Source organism: Oryx dammah, unplaced genomic scaffold, assembly GCF_014754425.2.
Source record: "Oryx dammah isolate SB20612 unplaced genomic scaffold, SCBI_Odam_1.1 HiC_scaffold_2, whole genome shotgun sequence".
NCBI classification, from domain to species: Eukaryota; Metazoa; Chordata; class Mammalia; order Artiodactyla; family Bovidae; genus Oryx; species Oryx dammah.
In genome coordinates, this window is record NW_024070186.1 from 64110786 (window position 1) to 64130579 (window position 19794).

The 19794-nt window shown below is 35.9% G+C and overlaps 1 protein-coding gene across 1 annotated transcript in view; it reads left to right on the top strand.

Annotated features, from left to right (window-relative positions):
* Positions 1-19794, top strand: part of NAALADL2 (N-acetylated alpha-linked acidic dipeptidase like 2) — a 1592461-nt gene that overhangs the window by 86530 nt on the left and 1486137 nt on the right. The window lies entirely within an intron of this gene.

A 19794-nucleotide genomic window follows, 5' to 3' on the forward strand; every position in this document is an offset into this window, starting at 1 on the left:
TATTGAGCACCTACTAAGTGTGAGGTACTTACACTGAGGACATAATGGTGAAGAATAAGTATCTTTTTCTCAGAGACTTACAGATCAGTGGCAATCAGTCAAGAAAATAGGCAAGTACAGCATCGTGTGATGTTGTGAAAATAGTATAGGTAAGCATGGGGTACAAAGTGAGGAATAAAGTGGACCTCTAAGTCGGGCTAGAGATAAATTTTTAAGGACAAATGTGGCAGATGTGTGGAAGATATTAATTTTGGTTACAAAATAGTTATATCTGATGTGTAGTGTTTAAGATAGTGTTTAAGGTATGTCTAAAGAATTCAGGAAGGGGTACATCAAGAATGTCCTTCTGAACCACATCAAGGAATGCAGACATAATTCTGAATGGTAGCAGTTAAATTGGAAAGACTTCATCTGATACTGAACATTATCTTCAAATCAGGCTGACCAGATTCTCACAAGGCCAGCTTCCTATATCTAACAACCAGGAAGGTGAGCCATTCTTCTTCCTGTATACCTACATAAATAGAATATGCTTCCTAGAATATAAAGTCTTTGTGAGCAAGGACTTAGACTGATGCACCTTGTTTTCCCAGGATCTATTGCAGTACTTTTTACATAGTAGGCTCTCAGTGTTTACAGTGTGTGATGACAGGATCAAATGTAAAACTCTGGGGAATGGGTAGGTTGACCCAGCAGAGGGTCCCCACAAAGACTGACTACTTAAAACCCCTTTTCTTTGATCAGTTGTCTCAAATGGCAAAATTGATCTCTGCATCTCCTCTTGATTTTTAGATTTATAGTAAGGGGACTCCATCAAAAGCAATATGACTTATAATTAAAAAATAATGTATTAACTTGTAAATAAAAATTATATGTCCTCATAAATTCTCTTTGAAAACATGAAAAAGTTTTGGAGAAAACTAAGATTAAAGGAAAAAAAATGATTTTTAACAAAAAAAGAAATCAATATTTCCAAGTTTTATTTAACTCCAGAAAATTATATAGTCAAAATGCATTATAAAACTTTCTTTTGTATTGAGAAAGAGATGAAATGGTAACTATCATTAAATTAATCATAAATCAATGAGTTCAGTTATAATAGTAAATTCTATATTTCTTACCACTGTAAAGTCCTGAATTCTATAGACTTTGCTTTGACCAGCTTTTCTGGGGATATTCCTTTAAAATATGCTGTCCTATTGTCCACTCTAACATTCTTGCCTGGAGAATTTCATGGACAAAGAAGCATTGTGGCCTACAGTCTATGGGGTTGCAAAAAGTCAGATATGACTGAGCAACTAACACTGCTACACTGGTCACCTTGCTGCCAGATTGTCCTTGAAATCATTTGTGAGTTTTTTTGGTATAGCTAAAAAAGTTCTGGAAGGACTAAGACACTCACTCAAGGCTGCACAGAGTAGGATATCAGCTCTCAATTTTTTTTTTTTTTAGTAGCCTAAGAGTCCCTTGGACTGCAAGGAGATCCAACCAGTCCATTCTGAAGGAGATCAGCCCTGGGATTTCTTTGGAAGGAATGATGCTAAAGCTGAAACTCCAGTACTTTGGCTACCTCATGCAAAGAGTTAACTCATTGGAAAAGACTTTGATGCTGGGAGGGATTGGGGGCAGGAGGAGAAGGGGATGACAGAGGATGAGATGACTGGATGGCATCACTGACTCGATGGACATGAATCTGAGTGAACTCCAGGAGTTGGTGATGAACAGGGAGGCCTGGCGTGCTGCAATTCATGGGGTAGCAAAGAGTCGGACACAACTGAGCGACTGAATTGAACTGAACTGAAGGATAGACATAAACTGGAAGTTTCAATAAACTCAGTAATTTTGGTAAGACATTTAAAAATTTTTTCAAATGAAAATAAGTTTTAAACATATAAAATCTAACTGTATCTCATATTTAAGAAATAAAATATGAACGAGAATGCCATTTTGCACATGGAATCTGTCCACCATCCATAGGGTAATGTTAACATTTTGCAAAGTGAAGATGTAATTCTCAAAGAAATGCTGCCTAATGTTTTGGGAAAATGGACATTTCTCTGGCTTGCTGTTACTCAGAATACAGGTTAAGAATAGCCAAATTAAAGAAAGTCTAATGAAAGTAGAAAAGAGGTATAAAAGAGAGCAGAAGAACTGGAGAGTATTGAGAAGGATCAGGAAATACCACCCCCCAAATAGTCTTGTTTGACATAAAAATGGCTTTTTTGTCCCTAGTCTTTATTTTTTTTTAATAATTTTTATTGGAGTATACTTGATTTACAATTCTGTTATAGTAGTTTCAGATGTACTCCAAAGTGAATCATATATCCACTGTTTTGTTTTTTTTTTTTTTTTTTTAAGATTCTTTTCCCATATAGGCCAATATAGAGTAGTGAGTTCCCGGTGCTATACGGCAGGTTCTTATTAGTTTTCTATTTTCACACAGTAGTGTGTATATGTCAATACTTTGGAATTGGGCATTACAATGATTTTGAGGTGACTGCATTTATGTTCTGAGATTCCTTATTTGCCTAAAAGCAGAGTCTCCTCAAAGATCTCAAAAGTCACTAAATCTTCTGCAGAGCAACTGTAATCTTCTCACCACACCCAAACAAATTTTGTTACAAAACTGGCATATTCCCCATAGATTTGTCTAATATCTTTTTTTATCATTTCAGTGTGTCATTTGTTTTTCTGTAATTGCCTTTCCTCCCCATTCCCTTCCTCTAGTGAATTAGGTATAAAGTGAAGTGAAGTGAAGTGAAAGTCGCTCAGTTGTGTCTGACTCTGTGATCCCATGGACTGTATAGTCCATGGAATTCTCCAGGCCAGAATACTGGACTGGGTAGCCATTCCCTTCTCCAGGGGATCTTCCCAACCCAGGGACTGAACCCAGGTCTCCCACATTGCAGGTGGATTCTTTACCAGCTGAGCCACAAGGGAAGCCCTTCAGACCGCAAATTCCAACCATTCCTTTGAGGTATTCATTACTGAGTGCTCCCTTGTGTATGCCCTTGCACATGAAAATGAATTTGTTTTTCTCTCATTCATCTGTCTTTCATCAGCCGAATTTACAGGACCAAGCCAATTAATCTAAGATGGGGAGAGGAAAAAAATTTGTTTCCTCCCTACTAATTGAGTATTTAGGGTTCCATAACACACAGTCACACTGAGTGCTAAGGACTTCACTTTGGAACAGTGACTGTAGGAACTTGCTTCCCATATTAAGGTCACTTGATCTAAACTGACTCTTAGTATCTGATCTCAGTTTAGCAGCCCCGCCTCTAGGCTAAAGCTGGTCCAAGTGAAATGATACTAATGTGAGATCAAAGCTGAACCACAGAGAGATTCTAATTGTCCTTATAATCCTGCTAAAGGGTTTTAGCAAAAATACGACCCTCTGTCTTTAACAGCAAGTATGATTTCTAATTGTAAAATGAAAACTTGATTACTTCCTTTAAAGTAAGAAAGTACCCAATCCTAAATCCTTCAAGAGAACCTTTTAACAGCAAAGTTTAATAGATAAGACAAAAATGATTGTTTTCTTTACTGTGACAAGAGCTCAAACATATCAGAAGCACCACTAACTCCTTTATATATTTAGAGTAGGAAAGTGAATCAACAGTTCATAAAATAGGCTTTCGTTTAGTAAGAGAAAGAAATTTTTTTAAAAAGAAAGAGAGGCAGACGATGTGGCCAGGCCAGCCAGTGGGATGTGTAAACAACTGTGAGCTGGACAATTGGTGGAGGGTTGGCCCTGGCCGGGCCAGGTGGTGGGAACAGTATGAGGCGCTGGCTGCCTTGTTTCATGGTCATTTCTTGTGCTTATTCCATCTGTTGGTTTCCTTCTTTTTCGTCCACCTTCTGACTTGGACAGCACCTGTTCTGTACCATTACCTTGGCAGGCAGCTTTCATGTACATTTTAACAAATTCTCTGTGCCAAATTCTCTCCTTAAGTTACCAAAGACAATTGTTAAAATAACTTGCGGAGCAAGTGAGACAAAAAACAGTTTTCTATGAAGACTTGGTAGTCAGGTATACTACTGGCAGGAATACCACTTGTGAAATTTATATACAACATTTGAAGCTGGCTTGTTGTTGAGAGAAATGTTAATTGTTTTTAATTGTCTGAAAAAAGAGGTAGAAATCTCTCCATTCTGTTGCTGTTTATTGGCTGTCTATTCGTGCTAACATGCCCAGATTGGTTTCTCTTTTTCTTTAATATAACTCTGCAAATATCCAGGAACTGAGACAAAAACAGTTCTTTTTACATTAGGACATTGCCTTTTCTCAGCAATACAGTGTGGCTTATGCTAACCTGTTGCCTGGAGATTAGGGACTTTCCAAGTGGGTTTTCTTAATGATAGTTATTTTGAAAATTTTGTATAGGAAATTTGATAGAATTTTTTTCTTTGCAGCTGCACTCATTTATGTACCGTTTGCCATATGGAGATGGAAGGGGACAATCAAAACATCCATTAAAATTGGAATAATACAGTTTTAGGTGGGACACATAGTCCTACTAGAAGTAAGACTTTGCACATAGGAGAACCAAAGCTTTTCTCACATTTTTTAAAATCTTACCGTATCTTCTTTAATCCTAAACTTACTGGATGTTTAGCCCTAAAATATTAACACTCAGATAACATGAATTTCAAAGTAAATTTTTCAGAGGTCTATTATGCCACACTCCACTTTCCATTTGATTTAAATTGGGAATGAAGTAAGATATCTATTATGAAGAGAATTTAGTGATGAATTCTGGTAACAGATTATTTTTGATCACCATGTACCTGAATCAATATTTTATAAAATTTTAAAATTCTGACTTATTTTTTTATAACTTAAAAAATTGAAATATGTGACAAAACAACTAAAGCACAGATTCACCTCAGAAGGATGAAAGGCGATGGTTAAATAACATAAAGGCTTAGTCAAGGAATCTCACAGCTGTAAAATTACAGTATGTTTATTTACTATACTTAAAGTGGGTTAATCAACCATTCAACATATCTAGAGTGTGAAGGATGTATATAAAAATGCACTGAGTGCTATAAAATACACATTTTTAAACAATCCAAAAATGTTACTGGGCTTTGTTTATGATTTTAATTATTCTAGAATATAGAGGAGTTCAGTGTGTTTCCTGCTATGGAAGTTTGTAATTATAGGAAAACAGAATAGGCAGCAAAAATATAATACAGAAATAGAAAATAGAAACATACTTAACTAGATGTTAATTATGAGGTGAAGATGATGTAAGAGTCATTAGAAAAGGGTTAAATCTGTGCACTGTGGAATTTTGAGAGAAGGTGTTTTAGAGGCACACTATGGTTTGAGCTGGATTGTAACAGATGAAAACTGGGTAACGGATTTGTAGAGAAATAGAAATTTTTGTCTGGGGGAGTGGGGTGACCAAGTAGTATAAACCACAAGGGCAGTCAGTGGTTTTGCAGTTAACATGAGGGAGAATGGCAGTGCAGGAAGGAGGCATTAGCGACTGGCACAGAGTATATGTCCTGGGAATTTTCTGTATGTGAGGAGAAGTCAAAGGGCCTTCAAAGCCAGGCAGGGTGCTTACAGTGCACTGCTGTAGATTCTTGGGCTGGAAGTCCTGTTATGAAGATAGGATCTTCTGTGGAATGAGCCGGAGCGGGGACTAGAGGCAGGATGTCTGGCTTGGGGGGAGTTGTGGACATCTATGCACAAGAGAAGTAGGCTGAATTAGGGTATTGATGGGGGAGTGAATGAAGAAATACAGTGGAAGTAATTAAGCCATATTTTACTGATATTTATTTACAAATATAGTACAACAATTAACATGTTCCAGAGACAGTAATTAACAATCAGGTTAAATTACTTTGATTACCTCTACATTTAATGAGAAACATTTTAATAAAGCTTCTTTCTACAATATTTTATAGCCACTCTATGTAGTTACTCATTTCCTGATACTGTTCTTTCCTTCTTTGACATCTCTCACCATTTTTCTCTGTCCTCTTCCACTCTATCTTCTAAAGAAACAAAAATTTAGGTGCATTCTATTAGGTTAACTAAATAAGTTAATCACCATTTATAAAAGTATTATCTTAATATAGTTTAAACAGCATATGAGCTTAAAATGTAAAAGTAGCATTTTTATTAAAAATAGCATTTAACATTTTTTCCAGGCTGCTCCGGAGACAATGATTTTCAGCTGTTCTTTTTTTTTTTCTTTTTCTGAGGTTTAAGTAGTTATTTCTTGATTATAAACAGTTGATACTCTCTGTTGACTTCTTGTTTTGTTGATTGAGAATTAATTTTTCTAAGATTTCATACCCAGCCATACAAAATATCATCCCTTTAAAAAAAATTACTGTTATATTACAATTGTTAATTAAATTGTCTTTACATTAGTAATAATAAATGAATATCATTTACTTCTAAACCAAGACATATGATATTTTTCACATATGTTTCTAAACATTAACCTCTTTGCTTTTTCATTTGCTTAATTTGTAGACATCTGTTGCTATTCATTCCCAAATGTTCTATAGAAGATCTATTAAATGGCTATTAATAATATTTACAATAATTTTTTTGTTCTTCTCAGAAAAGTTTGGTCTTGAATGGCTTCATTTTTAAAGACAAATAGAAGCTAGATTAAAGCATTTAGTCCTCACCTTAGGATGCAAGAAAAACCAAAGAATCTAAAAGAAACTAGGGAGTGTTCTTCTGAAATAGTAATGAAATAAACTCCTCTTAAACTTGATGCAAGAGAGAGAAAAGTTAACAATAAAGAAGGGGAAAGATTCAGATGAAACTCATAAAATGCTCTATTGGCCACATTGAAGTTTTTCTGATTTTGGCCTGGAGATATTCCTGTTGATCAATTGTGGCCACTGTTTCTACTCCTGGTACAACTGTTATTCTGGGATATTTCCTGCTTTCTTGTATTAGGATGTGGTCAGTCAGTTCAGTTGCTAGGTTGTGGCTGACTCTTTGCAACTTCAAGGACTACAGCACGCCAGGCTTCCCTGTCCATCATCAATTCCCAGAGCTTGCTCAAACTCATGTCCATTGAGTCAGTGATACCATCCAACCATCTCACCGCTGTCATCCCCTTCTCTTCCCACCTTCAATCTTTCCCAGCATCAGGGGCTTTTCCAGTGAGTCATTTCTTTGCATCAGGTGGCCAAAGTATTAGAGCTTCAGCATCAGTCCTTCCAATGAAAACCCAGGACTGATTTCTTTAGGACTGACTGGTTTGATCTCCTTGCAGTCCAAGGGACTCTCAAGAGTCTTCTCCAACACCGCAGTTCAAAAGCATCAATTCTTTGGTGCTCAGCTTTTTTTATAGTCTAATTCTCACATCCACACATGACTACTGGAAAAACCATAGCTTTGACTAGATGGACCTTTGTTGGCAAAGTAATGTCTCTGCTTTTGAATATGCTGTCAGGTTGGTCTGGGTTTTTATTCCAAGGAGTAAGCATCTTTTAATTTCATGGCTGTAGTCACCAACTGCAGTGATTTTTTGAGCCCAAGAAATAAAGACTGTCACTGTTTCCATTGTTTCCCCATCTATTTGCCATTAAGTGTTGGGACTGGATGCAATGATCTTAGTTTTTTTTGAATGTTGAGTTTTAAATCCAGTTTTTCACCCTCTGACTTTCATCAAGAGGCTCTTTAGTTCTTCATATTTTGCCATAAGGGTGGTGTCATCTGAGTATCTGAGGTTACTGATATTGCTCCCAGCAAACTTGATTCCACTTTTTGCTTCACCCAGCCTGGCATTTCGCATGATGTACTCTGCATATAAATTTAATAAACAGGGTGACAATATACAGCCTTGACATACTTCTTTCCTGATTTGGAACCAGTCCATGGTTCCATGTCCAGTTCTAACTGTTACTTCTTGACCTGCGTATAAATTTCTCAAGAGGCAGATCCAGTGGTCTGGTCTTCCCATCTCTTTCAGAATTTTCCACAGTTTGTTAAGGCTTTGGCATAGTCAACAAAGCAGAAGTAGATGTTTTTCTGGAACTCTCTTGCTTTTTCGATGATATAGTGCATGTGGGCAATTTGACCTCTAGTTCCTCTGCTTTTCTAAAACCAACTTGAACATCTAGAAGTTCATGGTTCATGTACTGTTGATGCTTGGCTTGGAGAATTTTGAGCATTACTTTGCTAGAGTATGAGATGAGTGCAATTGTATGGTAGTTTGAACATTCTTTGGCATTGCCTTTCTTTGGGATTGGAATGAAAACTGACCTTTTCTAGTCCTGTGGCCACTGCTGAGTTTTCCAAATTCGCTAGCATATTGAGTGCAGCACTTTCACAGCATCATCTTTTAGTATTTGAAATAGCTCACCTGGAATTCCATCACCTCCGCTAGCTTTGTTCGCAGTGATGTTTTCTAAGGCCCACTTGACTTCGCATTCCAGGATGTCTGGCTCTAGGTGAGTGATCACACACTATTGTGATCATCTGGGTTGTGGAGATCTTTTTTGTATAGTTCTGTGTATTCTTGCCACCATTTCTTAATAACTTCTGCTTCTGTTATGTCCATACTGTTTCTGTCCTTTATTATGCCCATCTTTGCATGAAGTGTTCCCTTGGTATCTCTGACTTTCTTGAAGAGATCTCTAGTCTTTCCCATTCTGTTGTTTTCCTCTGTTTCTTTGCACTGATCACCGAGGAAGGCAGTGGTCTAAGGATGTGGTACCTGCATCTAATTTCTGCTTCCAGTGATTTTCTAAGAAATGGTGCCTGGGAAAGTCTTTTATCTCCTCATAAGCTAGACGTGTCTTACTCTATCCTTCTGCTTGACTGATGGTTTGGATGATCATAAGCTGCTTCCTCTCAGTGTTCTGAAACCTCTACTTTCTAGTAGTCTTTCTGAAGTCAGAGGCCTACTACTCTAGTGGTAGTTACTTTTATTCTTAAGAAGTTTTTTATCTCTTTATTGGACATCTGTATGCCTTTTCAAGGGCTTCCCAGGTGGCTCTAGTGGTAAAAAAGACATGGGTTCAACCCCTGTGTCAGGAAGATCCCTGGAGGTGGAAATGGCAACCCACTCCAGTATTCTTGTGTGGAGAATCCAATGGACAGAGGAGCCTTAGTGAGCTGTAGTCCATAGAGTCCCAAAGAGTTGGACATGACTGAAGCAACTATGCATACATGCATATGCCTTTTCAATCTGAATTTTCAGTTTGGCATTTTTTTCTTATTGTAATACTACTGTGATTTTCTTTCCTCTTTATTTCAGTGATATCTATTGAAAAACAATGCTGGCTATTCTGGATTAGTTCTTTGACTTTTTTTCTTCTGTTACTTTCCATTTCTTTTCGTCTCTGGTGGTTTCTTTGATTTTGTCTTTTTTATTATTTTCTTAATTTTTAGGGACTGTATTCTGTCACTGTTCCTATTTTATGGTATTCTGTTCCTGTTTTATGCTGCACTATAGTAATTTTATTTTGTTGAAATATTTCTAACTCTGCATAGTCTGTTTCCTCCTGTTTTTTTTTTTTTTTTGCCACCTGTTTTTATGTTGGAAGCATTCTTTACATATTTAAAATCCCTATACATCTATTTTAAGAATAAACAGTAAAAGCTGATAAGTATATGTTTAGATGAGGTTTGGTAAGCTTCACTATAGAATGGTGATGAGCAAGACTTTTCACTGTCAATAACTGATGATTTTGTGTGTGTGTGTGTGTGTGTATGTGTGATGGTTTAGTCATTAAGTCATGTCTGACTCTTGTGATCCCATGGACTCTGCTAGGTTCCTCTGTCCATGGGCTATACCAGGCAAGAATGCTGGAGTGGGTTGCCATTTCCTTATCATATATATATATAGTACATTTTATAACAACCCAGAAAAGTAGGATATTTTCCCCATTTCAGTGTTGACAAAACAGAATCAAATGAGACTAAGTAGTTTTCCAAGGTTACATATCTCATTAGGTCTATGTGAATCAATATCTTGCATTCTAAGACATCATTGTTTAATTTTTTCCCTCTGTAGCTACAGTTCTGTGTCAAGTGGCATTATGGTAGCATTTTGTGAAGAAAAATCACAGCTATGTTAAGTAAGGACAGCTTAATAGAAGTGTAAATGCATTTGAAATGTCCTCTTGTATGCTTTCAGTTTATAACATTTAAACTGAATGTTGGACTAGTAAATTACAGAGCAATTTAAATGCTTCGTCAGTTTGTACTTTGCTAATGTTACCATATTCTTGAAACATAAAGCCAGAAGTAGAAAAAAGAATCACCTTCATAAACTATAAAATTTAATAAAAATATGTATAACCTTTTGAGAAAATAATTTGGTAATGTAATATATATCAATAGCCTTTAAAAGTTTGGTTATATATATCAATAGCCTTTAATATATATCAATTTGGTGATATATATCAATATCTTTAAAAGCCTAAAAACTCCTCTGACCTACACAACTGATTTTAGAAATCTCTCCCACAGAAGGAAAACAGAGGTGTAGATAAAACTACAAGTAAATATTCAAAATTATGATTCATCATTAAATATGCAAACTTAAAGTTAGAAACAACCAAAATTCCTCCAATGGCAGGACTTTTAAAAAATTAGGATACAACCATACGATGGAGTTATTATGTACCTGTTAAACATGGTATTTTTAAAGGGCATTTAAAATAAGAAATATCTGGTGTGTTAAGCGAAAAAGCTGAACGCCAAATTGTACTCACCGTGTGGTGCAAAGTAAGTTAAAATTCCTGTACGTTTACATAGAAGAAAGACTGAAAGAAAGTATGCCAAACTGCAAGCCCTATTTGCTTCTAGCATCTGGGATTATAGACAATTTATATTTTCTCATTGATGCTATTCTGTAATTTCCAAATTTTCTAAAATAATTACATATTATTTTAATAATAAAGAAAAGTATGTGTCTTTAAAAATACTTGAAGACTCTTTGCTGTGGAGAATAAGTGAGTCTAAGGGTTCTTTGGTTCTTCCCTGCCTTCATATAACTATCTGCAAATAGTACTAATGGGACAGAATTGGGCTCTTTTCTGCACTGTATTGTTTTTAAGGACTTCCTAAAAGGTGCTTTTTCCTGTCATATTATCACCCCATTTCTTCTATTTCCTAACACCATTCTCTCATATCTTATACCTTAAACACTCATCATTAGATTCTCATAAGTATGATTTATTTAAGTCACTAATGCACATTTTAAATTGATTGTGCATTTTTATTTACAGATCATCTCTAAATATTATTCATATACCAATTGGAACTAGTTTCTGAAATATTTTGTAAAAATCTATTAATAATTTCCTAGTGACAAAAGTTATATATGAAAAAAGTTAAAGATGTGTAACTGGATTTTATGAATAAATCATAACAGGAAAAACCATCCTGATTACCTGTAATTAATACTGGCCTAGCTTTTAGGCAGTTTTATAGGTAAACAGTCATTTCATATAATTTATTTACTAATTTCAGTGATTTTAAAGACCTGGGCTCCCTTTGCACTATCTATAAAAATCTTTAGGAAGTAAGAATTAAGGAAGGTACAATGTTGAAGAGGAATGAAATGGGTGGCATCAAGGTATTCTAGTTGTCCCTTAGTTTCCTTGGGATCTAGGAACCCTCAGGAATACCAAAATCCACAGATGCTCAAGTCCTTTATATAAAATGGCATAATACCTCACTTTCCCTGTCCACGGGCATCCCACAGATACAGGGGCTGACAGTACTGACCTTTGATGAATTTCAGCTATACTGAATTCTAGAATGGAAAGTTTGTAAGCAGCATTACCAGTTCTGTAGATAATTTTAATGAATATTTTAAAATAGATGTTTTTTAAAATTTCATAGCACAGATAATTTGGCCACATTAAATAATTAATTCTCGTAAGGATGGGCGATAGATACTATGTTCCTGAATATTCAAGAGAAATTGCAACCTGTATTTTATTTTTTCTATGATCAGTGTGCAAATGTTCATTAAGCAACCAAGAGCTAAAGCCTTGCTCACTCTATTAAAAAATGGAATTATAAAGTATATTGGCTAGTATTGGCTGGTATGAACAGAAGGAAGTTTGGAAGATTGCTGCTATTATGCAGCAAAGTAAAAATAGTGCTTAAGGTCAGAGGCAAGGAGCATCTTCAGCATGGCTTCATTTATGAAATACGGCAAATTAAATGACACAGATTTTTCTAATTTTGACACTTCCCCTAACAGATTAAAGAATCTTACGTTTGGTCTAACTGAATTAATAATTATCACGTTTGTTAGTTTACAGTTTCGAAAGGATGCTTTTAATTTCACTATTTTAGGTTTGACTTAGATAACTTTGCCAGTTCCTACCCTGAAATGAGGCTGACCGAGTAAGTGGCTTCACTACCTGGGGGGAATGCCTTTCTTAATTACAGCTTCCCATCTGCCTCAGAATTGTCACACACTTTGGTTCCTCCTGTCCCCAAATCCTAGACATGACTCTGTTTTCCCCTTTTGTAATCATTTTAAAGTTCTGATTCTGCCCCCAGGTTTAGTTTGTCTACATTTCAAAAAGAAAAAAAAAAGTTTTCTAATGGTCTCATCCTGAAACACAGAGGATTAACTCATCCTGCAACACAGAGGATTAAATGATAGCCTCTGACTTGTTCTCTATTGGCTAAAATACCTTTTCTGTTTGTTAAGAAGACAATTTTTCTTTTTTTCCTGCATATAGGAAAAGAAAGGATAATTTAAACAAAATTTAGTTTATGTAAAGAAGACAATGAAGCATTGAAGTCTTTATCTTTTGAACCATTGATCTCTGTTATTCAGGATAAAGGCAGAGATTCAAGTAAGTCTTTAATTGTGAGGTTTAGGAAGTATTTACAGTATGCTTAGATACCATGTGTCCAACTGAATATTTTATTTGAAAAGGAAATTTTACTGGGTTGTTCCTCTTTCTGGGGCAGACATTCACTTTTTCCCTCAAGTAAGCAAAGAATCCAATACATACTTTATAGCAGTTTAAAAATCATGAAATGTATATGATAAAATGAATATTGTTTAGTTCTCTATATTTTTATCTATTAACTTTGGATTGCTTATAAGAACCATGACTTGAATAATAAAGGACTCTACAGCATATGTGTGTTTTACAATTACATACTTTCTTCATTTTCGCCAAAATGTCAGTGTAAACATTTTCCACCTGTCCTTGACTTTGAACAGAAACAAGTTCTTTCAGTTTTCTTTCGGTGCATTATTTAATGATAATAATGCACCAACTTTTTGTACTGATGTCTGATATATAAGGTGCTCTTTATAAAACATCTCCCAGGATAACATACAGTTAATGGCTAATGTATGGTTAATGGTTAATGTGTGGGTGGTATTCCCAGACCATGTGGATTTTTTAAAAAAGATTTATTTATTTATTTATGGCTGTACTGGGTCTTTGTTGCTGTGCCTAGGCTTTCTCTAGTGGCAGTAAGCAGGGGCTACTCTTCATTGTGGTGTGTGGACTTCTTATTGTGGTGGCTTCTTTTGTTGTGGAGCATGGACTCTAGGCATGTGGGCTCAGTAGCTGTGGCTCAGTAGTTGTGGTGCATGGGCTTAGTTGCTTCCAGCACGTGGGATTTTCCAGGATCAGGAACATAGCCCATGTCCCCTGCACTGGCAAGTGGATTTTTTTACCTCTGAGCCATGAAGGAAGCCCACCAGACATTATGGGTTTTTATACACTGTCCTCAAATATATTTTTCAGCTAATGTTTATATAGCAAAAATGTTTATCTAAATTCAGTGCATGATTTTTACTAAAAGTAATGTTTGAGTAGAGACTAGATATAGTTGTTGGGGTGTCAGGATCAGGTACAGCCTCTGCAGAAAACATTCCATATCAGCATCAGTGATGAGCTTGAGTGTGGCTGATGCTGGGAGGCCATGCGGTTACATCTAAATCTGCCATCTGCTAACATGTTAACCACTTGATGGTCACCAAACAATGTTTTCAGCAGTTTAAATATATCCCAATATGATAGTTTATCACTTAGATTTTTAATGTATTTTATAAAACTTATCATGTTGGGGCTGCTGCTGCTGCTAAGTCGCTTCAGTCATGTCCGACATTGTGCGACCCCATAGACAGCAGCCCACCAGGCTCCCTCATCTCTGGGATTCTCCAGGCAAGAACACTGGAGTGGGTTGCCATTTCCTTCTCCAATGCATGAAAGTGAAAAGTGAAAGTGAAGCCGTTCAGTCGTGTCCGACTCTTAGAGACCCCATGGACTGCAGCCTACCAGGCTCCTAGGTGACAAATACTAATATTGCTATTTATTGAAACAGGGAAAAAAGATTAGCTTTTTATGTCTGATTTCTGTAATACTGACATTCGATGGGAGAAATGCCTGAACTCTGTTTTGAAAGTCTGATGTGGTGGAAAAACATTAGGATTTAGCATCCATGGTCCTTGGTTCAAATTCTGCCACTACTACCTTAGGTATACTTGGATAAGTTTCTAAAGTATCTTGAGTCTTATTTTTCTCCTATCTCAAGTGAGAACAATACTATTCATCTTTTATAGTTGTTTTAAAGGTTAACAAAAATATACAGAAAACATCCTGGTGCCTTGCACATAGTAGCCACTATATTGTGCTTAGTTGATCAGTCATGTCTAACACTTTGTGACCCCATGAACTATAGTTCTCCAGGCTCCTCTGTCCATGGGGATTCTCCAGGCAAGAATACTAGAGTAGGTTGTCATGCCCTTCTCCAGGGCATGTCCCCAACCCAGGGATCATACCCAGGTCTCCCGTGTTGTAGGCAGATTATCTTCTGAACCACCAGGGAAGCCCAAGAATACTGGAGTGGGTAGCCTATCCGTTCTCCAGCGTATCTTCTCAACCCAGGAATCAAACCTGGGTCTCCTGCATTGCAGGAGGATTCTTTACCAGCTGAGCTACCAGGGAAGCCTGTGGCCACTGTATTAGTGAAGGCTATTATGATTAGTGATAACTTGCTGCTGCTGCTGCAGCATGTAAAAGTTAATAATGCCAAATTTTGGAATGCCTTTTAGTTTGGTAGAGCACTTTGTTATACAACATATTTAATCTTTCCTAAAGCACTCAGGGGCATCTTATTATGCTTAGCATGTCCTATATATAGCTTATATGGGAGGTTAACTGATTTGGCTAGTAAATGATGGAGTAAAAATATAAGCCTAATCTTATAACTTCCAAATCTCTGCTTTTTGTACAATAAAATATCACTTTTTATTAATAATTAATAATTATCAACTTCACATTCCAGATGACAAACATTTATTTGACTTAGAAGTTTTAAATGGATGTATAGATGAAAAATTTTCTAGTGGAATCATATACAAGTTTTTACTAAAAATCAATAGTGTAAGGAGCTGTTGGCACTGGATATATTACACCGGGATTTCTATCCCCTAGTGTCTTCACAAACTTTAACTTACTGTGGCACATGTGGGGACCAAGTGGGTAGCTGCCATACATATGTTACAGGTGATGATCCTGACATCCTAAGAAGCTATGTTTTGCTGAAGGTGATGCTTTTAGTAAATAGCAGAATGTTGTGTCTCCAAGTATAGGTTTTACATGAATTTCCTCAAATCTAGTTTATTCAGCATTTACTGAGTATTATGTTTCGAGTGTATACTCTTAGAAGTACAAAAATAAGCAAGGCAATTTCCTTGCCTTTATAGATTTTAAAACTTGTGTGTGCTGTTTGGGGAGACAAAAATGCATTTAAATGATCACAATGGAAGATGTGTTGTCTCAAAATTAAAATGAAAGTAACACAGTTCCAACTCTTTGTTACCACATGGTCTATACAGTCCACGGAGTTCTCGAGGCCAGAATACTGGAGTGGATAGCTTTTCCCTTCTCCAGGGAGTCTTCCCAACCCAGGGATCGAACCCAGTTCTCCTGCATTGTGGGCAGATTCTTTACCAGCTGAGCCACCAGGGAAGCCTGAGAATACTGGAGTGGGGAGCCTAACCCTTCTCCAGGGGATCTTCCCAACCCAAGAATTGAACCGGGCTCTCCTGCATTGCAGGGAGATTTTTCACCAGCTGAGCTACTGTGGAAGCATGTGATATGTCTACCATTATAAAAATTGAAAACCTAAGTTGAGTATGATGTAGAAGAAAACAGAAGAAATCTAGGTTACATATTTGGTCAGTGAAATTCCTAAAAGGTGTAATGGTTTATGTAGAAGAAAACTAGAAGTGACTGTATTTTCTTAGATTCTAAAGCTGTGAAAATCTGCATTTTTGTTCTGAAATTCATTATGGACTATAATGAGTGCACATTGCAAGGTGCCAAAATTTATGATAAGAAAAAATAATTAAGCAAGATAATTGCATATTGATGCTTACTGGAAATACTTATGTATCCGTTAAGTTTAGAAAATGAAAAACTTAGTTCTGTATCTTAATTCATTCCACTTATGTTTAGGTGGGAATTAGGTTTAATGAATTCTAATAATATCTTGAATTTGATGTATTTATCTTCATCTAGAACACTTAGCTCCATAATACTTTAACTAGCACATTAAGAAAAAGATAAATTCTTCCTTTACTTTCATCTATTCCTGAAAAATATGAGTGTATGTGGTTTGGAATTACTCATTTTCCATTTCTTGTGATTAATTTAGGAAACGAGCAGTCTGGGCTTTCTAGGTACATTCTTTTTAGTAATGAGTGATTTTTTGTTTTTCATTTGAAGATGTGGCCCTCAGATGCATGTTAGGCAATTTTCTGTCCTCAAATGCAATGAAAACTGATAAATTTGTTCATCTTAATTTAGCTAATAGTGTTCTCCATGCTGTATTTTACATACACAATGGAAATCATTATGCCTTAAAATAATCTGAACCAATGTAATTAATGATATTTTACAGTTGATGTAATTGCCACATTATATTTTACATGTTTTACAAATATCCTTAAAATATTTATATTTTCCCCAGAGGAAAACAAGAAAAATCACCCATTCTTTTGCCACTCATACTTATTTAGCCTTTCTATCCATAAATAAAAGGGTATCATATCATTCATAGTTTTCTCATTTAGTTAATATCTTGTAAATATCTTTTACAGATTAAGAAGCTGAGACTTAGACACAAGATTTAAGGCTAAATATAGCTTCAAAGCTTGTTATCTTAACCAGTAAGCATACCAACCTTCTTAAAAAAAAAATAGAACTATACTGTGATTGAATACTATAATTTGGTATGGTTGAGAAGGAGATTTCTTGAGGAAGGGATTGACTTTCACGGTTGATGAAGAAGCTCAAGAGACAAAAGGAACCAGAGGTAGTTCCTGCCTTGTCTTATTTAAGCCCAAGCCACTGCAGGCTTCTTCACAGCTCTTCACATAACTTTTTTCTTTTTCTTTTTTTTTTTTTCTGTCTTTCCTATATCACACTTTTATTTTGAATAGCTTATCTTCTCTGTCATCAGGCAACTGTAGTTATATAAGATTTCCTATTTATATAATACAAATTTAAGGTGATAAGTGATTGCATTCCATGTGGAATTATGAGCAATTTCAGTTCAGATGTCAGGAAAAGGAATCTCTTTTGCAATTGAGGTTAAATGTCCCATAGAATAAAGTGGAATGATTCACCACCTACAAGAGTTTTCTCTCTGCTGTTATGTTTTATCCTTTTATTAAAAAAATATTCTGAAAATATTAGGAGACTAATGCTGAATTTTCTCACATGGTTAGAAAGCATGTATCACATTTGTGGTTTTTTTCTCCTTTCAGTTCAATATTAACATTTTCTCTTTGAATATTTAATATCATTGGAAAAATAGATAACATTTTTGCTCTTTTTCATTGTAAAAATATTGTCTTACTTCTAAAGTAAAAAAGAATGCATTTTCTTGGTTAAGAAAATAAAGAAGTAGCAATTTTAGAAAATACTAATCTGGCTTTTAAATCTGAATGTTATCTTTCTTAATTTATAAGAAACCACAATAGAGTTGTGTAACTTTTTTCTCAAGAAATAATTTACATTAAAAAGGTTATGATATTTGTGGAACTCCCTATTTTGGAGTATGTGTTTTTGAAAAGCAAAGATCCATAAATTGAATAATTTTTATGGATTATAAAATTTATAGTGCATTTTTATAGAAATGTATCTTGATTCTATAACAACCTGTAGTTACATTATAAGAACAATCTTTGATGCCATATATTTTCATATTTGTTAAGATATTAATAACAATAGAAATCCCCTGGCAGTCCAGTGGTTAGGACTCCACACTTTCACTGCCAAAGGTGCAGATTCAAGCCCTGGTTGGGGAACTAAGATTTCAAAAACTATGCAGACCAGCCAAAAAAAACAATAAGATTTAATAATTATGTTCAAAACATGTTATAAATTATATTGTGTTTTGGCCTTTTTAACCCCCCCAATAGAAACTCAGTTTTCTTAATCGTGACCTTCCTGAAATCATAGATCTACTGGCAAAATAAACCTTGTGTATTGGCTTTTCAAAAATGCAAATTTGTTTTTAGGTACTAGGAATATTCCCATTGTGAATATAGGACATTTAACTGTTTTTTTTCAGAGGTTTCATCTCATGCAATAGCTCATGAAAATTTTTTAATATCTCATTTCTATTAATGTTATTCTTGTCTTTGATTAACATTATAAGAAAGATTTATCTGTTAAAATGTGAAGTATCTTTTTAAACTCTGAGGATCACTTTCTTGATTAAAAAAAAAAAACTACAGAATCCTTTAAGATGTACTCCTTCATTAGGTTTTTAGTAAATATATCATGGATTTTTGCTCATTTTTCATATTTGCCTATGGAGAAATAGTTTCATCTATTCACTAGCTGGTTTCTAATGTCATGGTGTACAAGTCTGGAGGAGTCTGTACCCCTATTGGTGGGAGAGCTAGTACATAAAACAGTGAAGCATTTTTGTATTTCTTTTTAAAATATTCCTTTGTCAGAAGGATCTCAATTTCACCAAAAGATTTGACAATTCTCTAAGAAGGACTCAGAAGACTCAGCATGTAGTCAGATGAATGGGTGTGATTTATTACAGTTTAAGAAAACACTGGTGGCTCAGGTGGTAAAGAATTTGCCTGCGATGTGGAAGACCTGGGTTAGGTCCCTGGGTCTGGAGAAGGGAATGTCTACCCACTCTACTATTTTTGCCTGGAGAATCCCATGGATGGAAGAGCCTGGTAGTCTACAGTCCATGGGGTTGCAAAGAGCCTGAGACAACTGAGAGACAAACACTTTCATTTACATTTTTTTAAGGAAAAACACGTGGATTGATAGCTGAGAGAAACCAGACACAAGCTTCTGGAGTTCTCTCCCAGTGTAGTCACCATACAGGAAGCAGTGATTCTTCCATGATGAGCTGCAACAAATATGAAATGTTGCCAACCAGTGTAGAAGTTCAGTACCCAGGATTTTAGGGGAAATGATCATGTAGGCTCCTTCTGCCTCAGTTCAGTTCAGTCGCTCAGTCATGTCCGAGTCTTTGCGACCCCGTGAATTGCAGCACGCCAGGCCTCCCTGTCCATCACCAACTCAGGTACTAAAATTGTAGAAGAAAAGCAGGAATTCAGCCATACCTATATTACTGTCTAGGCACAGCTCAGTTCAGTTCAGTCCTGTCCGACTCTTTGCGACCCCATGAATTGCAGCACGCCAGGCCTCCCTGTCCGTCACCAACTCCCGGAGTTCACTCAGACTCACGTCCATCAAGTCAGTGATGCCATCCAGCCATCTCATCCTCTGTCGTCCCCTTCTCCTCCTGCCCCCAATCCCTGA